The sequence below is a fragment of the Stegastes partitus genome, unplaced genomic scaffold (assembly GCF_000690725.1).
Source record: "Stegastes partitus isolate 25-593 unplaced genomic scaffold, Stegastes_partitus-1.0.2 Scaffold1942, whole genome shotgun sequence".
In the NCBI taxonomy this organism is placed as follows: Eukaryota; Metazoa; Chordata; class Actinopteri; family Pomacentridae; genus Stegastes; species Stegastes partitus.
The window spans coordinates 67,349-76,460 of record NW_007579673.1 but is presented as its reverse complement, the minus strand read 5'-3'; the positions used below and the strand labels follow the sequence as shown (position 1 = coordinate 76,460).

At 44.8% G+C, this 9,112-nt stretch overlaps 1 protein-coding gene across 1 annotated transcript in view; it reads left to right on the top strand.

Annotated features, from left to right (window-relative positions):
* LOC103373289 (kin of IRRE-like protein 1) overlaps nucleotides 1-9,112 on the top strand; it is a 77,116-nt gene that overhangs the window by 1,191 nt on the left and 66,813 nt on the right. The window lies entirely within an intron of this gene.

Genomic DNA, 9,112 nt, shown 5'->3' with positions numbered 1-9,112 from the left:
AAAAAAAAAGGTGCCAAGAAAAATTCATATTTTACCTTTAAAGACGGAGACATATTCACTGGACTGGAGGAGCGTCCCATTACTAATATTAATGCCCCTATTTATCGATCACCTTGATAGATCGCCTCCTCTGTCTGCACGCACACACAACACACACACTCACACACACAGGCTCACACACACAGATAAATGTACACTCTAGTCAGCCACAGAGCGGATGAGAGTGTGTTTGAGGGCTCCAAAGACAGAGGTGATTAATGGCGGTGGCCTGATGTGAACAGTTCAACCGTGTGTGTGTGTGTGTCGGTGTACCTGCCTCAGCACCTGGGTCCTCCCGGTGCCGCAGGCCGCCGGTGTGATGAACCACAGACGGTGATGCGTCTAGACAGACAGTCAGAGGAGCTCCCAGGCTGGAGCAGAGCTGACCACCTCAGAGGGAGGAGAGCAGAATGGGCTTCATAAAAGATAGTGTGGAAGATTAGAATAGACCGAATGAGTCGAAGGAATGCAAGGAGCTCAGATCAGAACAGACTTGTGAGGAGAAGATCAGGAAAGTTTGATCGTTCTAGTGATGAAAAGAGCATCAGAAAGACGTAAGAACCAAAACGGTGGTCAGAACAGACAGAAACCGAACAAGAACCCCAACAAAAGTGAAGCAGTAATAGAGCAGGAGAACACAGAGAGACCAAACAGAGCAAAATAAAACAACAAAAAACCCAAACAGAACAAACAACAGGACCAGCAGAGCAGATCAGAAACAGCAGCAGCAGCAGCAGAGAACAGAGCAGAAAGGAGGCAGCCTGAGAACAGAGCAGAGCAGCAGATCAGTGTCTCCAGCTGAGCCGGTGTAAGCCTGTAAATGTGATCAGAGTGAATCTGTCCCCCTACATGCAGCAGCTGCAGCCTAATGTGTGTTTAGCCTGTTTGGACTCTTCCAGGTTTTCCACTGCTGACAGCTCAGACCGTCTCTCTGAGCAGCCTGATTTACTGCTCAGTCCAGTGGTGTGCCTGGCTTCCTAACACAGGCCAACTACATCTCTGTGTGGTTGACCGCGCATCTGTGGGCCCCTGTAATTACCGTTCGGCCCTGCTTGTGTACATACGTGTGTGTGTGTGTGTGTGTTGTAGCGTGTTGCCGCTGTGCCGCCACAGCGCCGGTCTGGCCACAGGCGAAGGAGCCTGTTTCTCAGAGTCGATTCTTGAACAGCACTTTTGCTCGAGCTGAACATTTTTTTATTTTTTTTGCAGCCTGATCATGCAAGCAAAGGCAAGCAAAGCGATTCTTGCACTGCAAGCACCTGTCCCGTCTCTCTGCTCTCCCTTTCACACATACAGAAGACTTTCTTTTTCTCCCATTTCTTCTCCCCCTTCCTCCTCCTCCTCCTCCTCCTCCTCCTCCCGTCACAAGAATAGAGCAGAGGCGCAGATGTAAAGAGACAGGCCAAAAGACAGAGAGATGGAGGCACAGGGAGACGAAGAATGGAAGAGACAGCGGGGTTCAGGCCTAATCTGTTGACAAGAGGGGATGTTTGAGGATAAACAGAGGCTGAGCAGGAGTGCTCAGGAAGCACAGAGAGAAAGAGAAAGAGCCCCACTGGCTTCGGTCTCTGCTCCAACAGCAACCCCAGCTGGACCATCAATGTTTGATGGTTTACATCAGCAAAGATTTACACCCAAATTGGGCTCCGGGGGCACCCAGAGAGCCACAAAAAGGTCTCTCAAGATGTATTCAAAAAGACAGAGTCAAAGGCAGCGAGACTTGCTTCAGACTCTTGAAAATTGTGCGACTCCACTCCCATTTTCAGGACTTTAAGATTAATCACGACCCCGAGTCTTTCCAGACCCTCAAATTGTTGATCCCACTTGCTGTGACCTCGTACAATAATAGACCGTATGAGATAAATCATTAGTTTCAAGCGCTCCTCTGTTACGCCCTCAAACAGTTGTGCAATTCCTGAATCTGAATCATCAAACATTAAAAATACGCTCAGATGGGGGGGTTTGTAAGTAAAGTTTCGGCATTTATAGCATGTAAAGCTTTTGGAAGAATGCGTTAAACGACACCAACATGCTGCGGAGTCAAGAGAACGTTTCTGTGTGATGAAGCAAGATTTCATTAAATCTTATCTCCACTTCTTCATAAAGGGAGTATTTGGTTACATCAGTGTCTTTAATGTACACTGGAAGATAAGAGGAATTATATAACTTCTGCTTTTCCTGATCTGAAGCAGGATATAGTCACATCTTCACGACTCAGTTAATCTACATGTTGGGCCTGAGGTGAAAATATGACGTGGGCCGTGTTGACACCGTCTCCTTCTGCCACCACGTCTCTGTGCGTCGTGTATGTATGTGGTGGTGGTTAAGAGATTCAAGATTCAAGATTCAAGAGTTTTATTGTCATATGCACAGCAAAACAGGTAGTTGTACTACACAATGAAATTCTTACTCTGTTCAATCCCCCGAACAGACTAATTAAACGGATATAGGAGCATAATTGTCAGTGCACTTCTTTGAATTCAAACTGACATTGAAAAAAAATGTAAAAAATGTAGCCTCGTCTCTCATTTCATTGTAATTCGTCCGGCCCACTTTCAGGCTAATCTGCAAAAGAGTTGAAGGTGCTGAACTTTTGCTGCAACTTAATTCGATGTCACCCAGTGGAGCTGAAATATGTGCAATTAAAATGATAGGAGCTACAACTAAGTACATCATGAATGTCTGTGTAGTGTCTTGGAGCCTCCAAAGTCACGGATCAGTGACTAAAACTGGATCCCTGGATCATGTTTCATTGCCTCACCTTTCACCTGAAGCAACTTGCCCCTTAGCGTTGCACCCGCTGTACATTTTTTTAACCTGAGGCTGTGCAAACGGCAAAAAAGTGCCTCAAACGTGCAAATACAGTCCCGCTAAAAATCTACATTTATTCATGGCTTCTGCTGGGACTCCAACCCCTTAAAAAGCCTCCATCTTCCCCCTGTTCCACCACCTTCATCTCAACTTTGTTGCTTCTTAGACTGTCTCACCTGCTCTGCGTGAAAAAGGCCTGTGATTGGCTGAACTCTCAACGTCTCGGGATAAATTTTGCAAATCCTGAAAACTGAGCCAAGAGGAGATGCAGAAGTCTAGTTTCCTTTCAAATCACTGGAATTACCATATTCTGAAAGGTTAGTGTGTGGAGCCTTTGCACAATCATGCAAAAAGTAATAGTAATTATATACACTTTACGCTGAGGGCTTCAAGGGTCTGTGGCCTCAGAGCGGTTGCCTGCTGTGAAACGCGTAAAGAAACAGCATGTGTCAGTAGTCAAGCAATGGAATAAGTTCTTGTGCTGAGACTCTAGAGTGAAAATCACACATTTTAAAGTCCCGTTCCGTGTGCATTAAACAAACAAACTCATCTCTGTGCTGTCAGAGTTACATATTTAGAAGTTTTCCCCTTCCTGTCTTAAAATAATTGTAACGCTACACTGTTGTTTCCTCTTGAGTGATCCATGAAGTCCCTGCCTCCCTCTCCACTCATTCTGCCTCCATCCACTGCAGCCTGAGCACACCAGCTCACCTATGACTCAGCCAAACATATTGGAAACCAATTATGAAGAAGACAAATGATGCAGAATGTCAGATCCTGCAAGATGATAGAACTGGTTCCTTAGATTTGTTGCAATTGAAGCTCTGGAGGTCTGAATTCATGTTTTTCAGTTGTGGTGTTCGACTGCATGTTCTGTTCATGATATATCGTCAAGCATGCAACAAAAACTCCATATGATCAGGCTTACAAGGTATTAAAAACAACAACCTTTAACTACCTTTAACAGATATTAGACACATGCAGGAAGTTTGTTAATTTAGAAGATTTGTACTACCACTTTTATTCAATATGCAAAGCTCGTGCACATGTTCTCCTCTTTGGTAAATTTCATCATCTGCAGCACCGCTGATGAGCATTTCTTGCATGAGCAGCCTCAGGATGAATCAAGCCACCAACCTTGGCCATTAGTGCCATACTGTACTAATCGTGCCATAAAAGCGAGCGTGTAAGGCCGACTGACTCTGCAGCTCTAATTGGGTGGTAAAAAAAAATAAAATTAAAAAAAATCTGCTTAAATAAAAAAAAAATAAAAAAAACAGTGTACTCTCAAATGAAAATAATTAAAAACAGCAGAGCATTTAAGAGCAAAAGATGGAGTTCAAACAGCATGTGCCACATCCCCAAAGCCCTGCAGTACCTGACACATCTGATATCCTTATTTTGGGGGGGAAGTGTAATCTGAGGTGACAAGGAGGAGCAATTAAAATAAATGAATAAAATAACCGCCACAATTAGCTGTCGCTTAATTCACTGCGATGCCCCGATAATCTCGTAATCTGCTAAAACGACGGCGGTGAATTCCCCCTCCTTCCCTCCTCTGCACAGGCTGCTGTGGGTTTTTAGTGTTTCGGCGCATGTGTGGGAGTGAAAGACTGAAGAGTACGCAGATCCTAACAGAGAGCGTCGACCGGTATTAGGACTGACACCCGTCAGTCTGGCTGAAATGTCAGCCTGGATGAGGGAGAAGTTGGTGGACTCGGAGGGAAAATAAGTAGAGAAGACGCTCAGAGAAAGGGGGAAAATAAAGGACTGAGGGGAGAGAAGAAGAATGAAAGAGAGGATGAAGGCAGCGAGAGATTCAAACTGGAGGAAGAAGGAGGAGGAGAGCGTAGGTCGGGTTGGAGATCAGGAAAGAAAAAAAAGAGCAGAGGAGGTGAAGCGAGAAAAGGGGATAAGGGTAGGAGAGTTCAGGTGAGAGGAGGAAGGAAACAAACATGAATGAATAAAAAAGTGCAGAGGAGGAAAAAGAGAAGGGATTAAAAGTGCGTAGGAACAAAAGGTGAAGAGGAGGAGAAGAAGGAGCCGTGAGAGAAGGAAAAGAGGAAGGAATTTCAAGTGGGAGGAGAAGGGTGAACGAGGAGTTAGGAGTTAGAGAGCAGGAAAAGAGAGGAGAAGAGATGATGGTGGGAGATGATAGGAGGGAGAGGAGGAAAGGTGAAATAAAGGAAAGAACGAGGAAAAGAAAGACTGAAAAGTGGAGCTGAGGTTGTAGAAACGTAGGAGGAGAGAAATAAAAGGAAAAGATAATGAAAATGACTAATAAGTTTGTGTAGGAAGAGGGGGAAGGAGTGAATGAATGGGGGAGGATGAGGAAAAGGGCGAATGGAGGAGGAGGAAGAGAGAAAAGAAGTGGATAAATGAGAAGAGGAGTAGATGAGGGGAGATGAGAAGAAAGGAGGATGAATCTGGGTGGAAGGAAGCGTAGGTGAGTACAGGAGCGAAGCCTTAATGGAGGAGAGGAGGATTAGAGAATTCTTTGTGAGAAGACAATCGAAGAGGAAGATGAAGGAAATGCTGAAGAGATGGGAGAAGGAGGAGAAAGGTGGAGGAGGAAGGCAGGGTTGAAAATATAGAAAGCAAGAGAGGAGAAGTGGGGGGTGAACAGGGAGAGATTTGGAGGAAGAGCGAAGGAGAGTTGAGATCAGTAAGAGAAGGATAGCAGATAAAGAAAGACGAAGGGGGGATGCAGCAGTGTGGCTGAGGGCAGGAGGGAGATGCAGAGGAGGAGAGCAGCGTGGAGAGGAGCATTAACGCAGGAGATGAGGTGTGAGAAGACAACTGGATATGAGAAGGAGACACATTCTGATAGGAAGACGACAAAGGAGGATGGAAGAAATGCTGAAGACCTGGTAGAAAGAGAAAAAGAGGAGGAACAGAGATGAAGAAGAAAAAGAGGAGCAGGTGAAGGGTGTTGAGAAGGAAGGAGGTTGGATTTGGGTGGATGGAGGAGGGAGATGAACAGTAAAAGGAGGTGGGAACACTGGAAGGAGAGCAGAACGACGTTAATGGAAGAGATGAGGTGTGAGAAGACAACTGGATTAGAGACATTATAGGAGGAAGACAAGCAGAGAGGAGGATGAAGGACGGGCGAAGAAGATAGGAGGAGAACAAAGGTGGAGGAGGAGGAGGAGCAGAGACTTAGGCGCAAGAAAAGAAGAAGAAAATAGATTACAAAAGAACAAAAAGAGGAGCAGATGAGGGTAGATTTGAGTAGAAGCAAGAGGGTAGAAGAGTGAAGGAGGGCAGCAAAAAGGAAAGAGAGACGGAAGGAGGAGGGCAAAGGGGGCATTAATGGAGGAGATGGGGTGTTAGAAATGCTGAAAAGATGGAAGAAGGAGAAGAAAAGGTAGAAAGGACAAGAATGGGGAGAACGTTGGAGGAGCAATGAAGGAGAGTTGAGATTACAGAAGGAGAAAAGATAAAGAGAGAAGCAGCAGAGTGGGTGAGGGCAGGAGTGAAGCGCAGAGGAGGAGTGGGAGCCGACAGGAGTGAAGGAGGAGCAGCGCAGGGTTGGGGAGCAGAGATTTATGTGTGGAGAGGGTTGCAGCGAGGGAGCAGAGGGAAACAGCCAGGCCTATTATAGATGGGGCTCTCCTGGGAGAGCAGGGCCTGGAGTTTTCCAGGCATTTCCAGCATATTTCACCGCCGTTCCAAGCAGCACGCTGCAATGCACAAAGCGCCGCCCTCGACCCGACTCCTCAGCCCTCCAAGGATAAATAAAGTGGGTCTCCTTTCTCCGCACGAGTATTCAATAAAAGTGATAAAAGGCTGGAAGTAACCCTTCTTAGCTTTTTTTTTTTTATTTTATTTTTTATTTTTTTATTTTATTTTGGAAGGGAAAGTGAGAAACCAAACAGGCCACCCTCTCCAAGGAGACGCTTTCAAAGAAATGCAGACATCAAGCATGAAAGCACCAAAAGCATAAAAGTGCTTCCTTTTATACGAGGAAGAATGTCAACGAAAAAGGGCCGCTAGATCAAATGAGCTGACTGTGGAGGTAGTTTATGTTTCTGCTTCTCTCTCTCTCTCTCTCTCTCTCTGTTTCTTTGTCTGCCTGTATTTTCTGCCTCGCTCGCTCGCTCGCCGTCTGAGGATGTGTGGAGGTGAGAGAGAACAATTGAATGGGCCTCCCACATAAAATCCATTCAGAGACATCTTGAGGAATAAGAATGAGAAATTGTCCGGCGCAGTGAATTAAATCAATCTGATCCATTACAAGATCGCTATCACAAGGTTTTCCCTTTTGTCTTTGCCCTGGATTATGCATGCTGCTGGATACGTGCGCTGCTTGTATGCACCTTACGTAACACCCTAATGCAGTTTTCCATGTAATCAATGAAGCAATTACTCAATTAAGTGCATGCTAGGCTGACAGATTTTACACGTTTCACATTTAAATGCTTGATATTTAAGGGTTGGGTGTTACAGACTCCTTTTGCTAAAACGTGCATTACGGTGGCTGAAAGGTCGAACCTTCCTGTCCCCAAACTAAGCTAAGTTTTAAATAATGCATCACATGAATGCTTTTTCCCTCCATTATCTAGTCAACTAATCCATTTGGAACTTGCTCTAAATAATCTACAGGATTACTTTCTTTGTTTTAAATTTACCACATTGCAGTGATTCCTAACCAGAGCTGATAGTCACACGGCATTTTCTACTCATCTGCAAGGAAGTAATAGGATTTCCAATAAATCTGACAAATCTTAGGAAACTTTTTTGTGGATGGGATGCTGTGATGCTTGATGTGCACGTAGAAGGTGAAAAAAATCATGTATCTTCACAGGAGCTCAAGGGCACAAAAGGTCTGACATGTAGGTTCCAATAAGCCTTTACGAAGAGCCCAACCTTTGTTGTCAATATTAAAATGATCCACAGCGCAGCAGGAGTTCTGCTCTACGTCCAGCTATTCACACTGCATATGAAGCGCTGCATCTTCACACGTCAAGTCATTTCTTTCAGCCACGTAGCCGCTAAATTCTATTAAGCACACGTCTCATTCAAACTAAAGCTCCCGGTAAAGGAAAAGTTGGTAATTTTTAATACTTTCTCTTTCAAATATCCAACGTGTGACGAACATAATTCCAATTTTTCACACCCCACAGACCCTGTATCCACTGGCACCACTTTCAGTTAATTTAACATTTAGCGCCTTCCAATCTTTTCCCACAGAGACTTTTTCAAACTTATTTCCCTTATCAGGAGCTGAACTTGTGTAACCAAATGATTTCATTGCGTGGGTACCAAGACCAAGGATTTTTCTCTCTCTCTCTTTTTTTTTTTTTGAAGTCTCAATATATCGCTCTATCCCTTTTATTCCTCTTTTTTTTTTTTCCTTTGGTGGATTTTAAATGGTGATAAAAGAAGCAGCAGCGGTTTAAAGATGGAGATGGACAACATGATTACAGATGATGAAAGCCGGTATCCATCACCACCCACTCTGTTTGTGTTTCCATCCTCCTTCTGTCTGTCTATCCGCCTGCCTGTTCCTCCTCTTATGTTTTAATGTAAGTCGATAACTATCAGGAACTGATAACACCCGAGGTTCCACTCGACTCGGTGAGGCGTGATGAGGCGGAGAGAGGGGGGGAAGGAGGCGAGGCTGGGCGAGGTGCTGGTGTGGGTGGGGAGGGTGGTGACACTATCTCCCCTCGGTGAAGCCTGATACGCTCGGGTGAGGCGGAGATAAGCCGGCAGCTCTCGGCGGGGGAGGGAGGGTGACGTCACGCTGCTGCTCGTCTCTCTAAATGAAGTTATGGCGTCACAGGTGGAGATTATGTCAGCGTGGGATTTGTCTTTGTTCCGGAGAGGAGATTTAGACGGTGTGCTTTTCTTTTCTTTCTTTTCTTTCTTTCTTTTTTTTGTTTTGTTTTGTTTGGAGTGACTCTTTCTTGACAACAAATATTTTGAGTCATCACAAAAGGAAAAGCGCAGGTGTTACTAATATTATTAACACGACTATTCAACCTTGACAGTGTGACAGTGAGTCAACAAGAGCCTGGAAACCCAAGCAGCTAATTGAAATTCAGTCATTGTTAATTCTATTATTTGCACCTGTGCTTTTTCTACTGTGACATGTCAAAACGTCTTCTGCAACAACACCGACCTGCTGCAGATTCTGTTGTGGTGACTTATAGCAATCAGCCAAAACATTAAAACAACAGTGAAAAACATCGATCACCTTTTTGTCATACAGACTTCTGCTGGGAAACCTTCAGTTCATCTGGATGATGTTTGACAC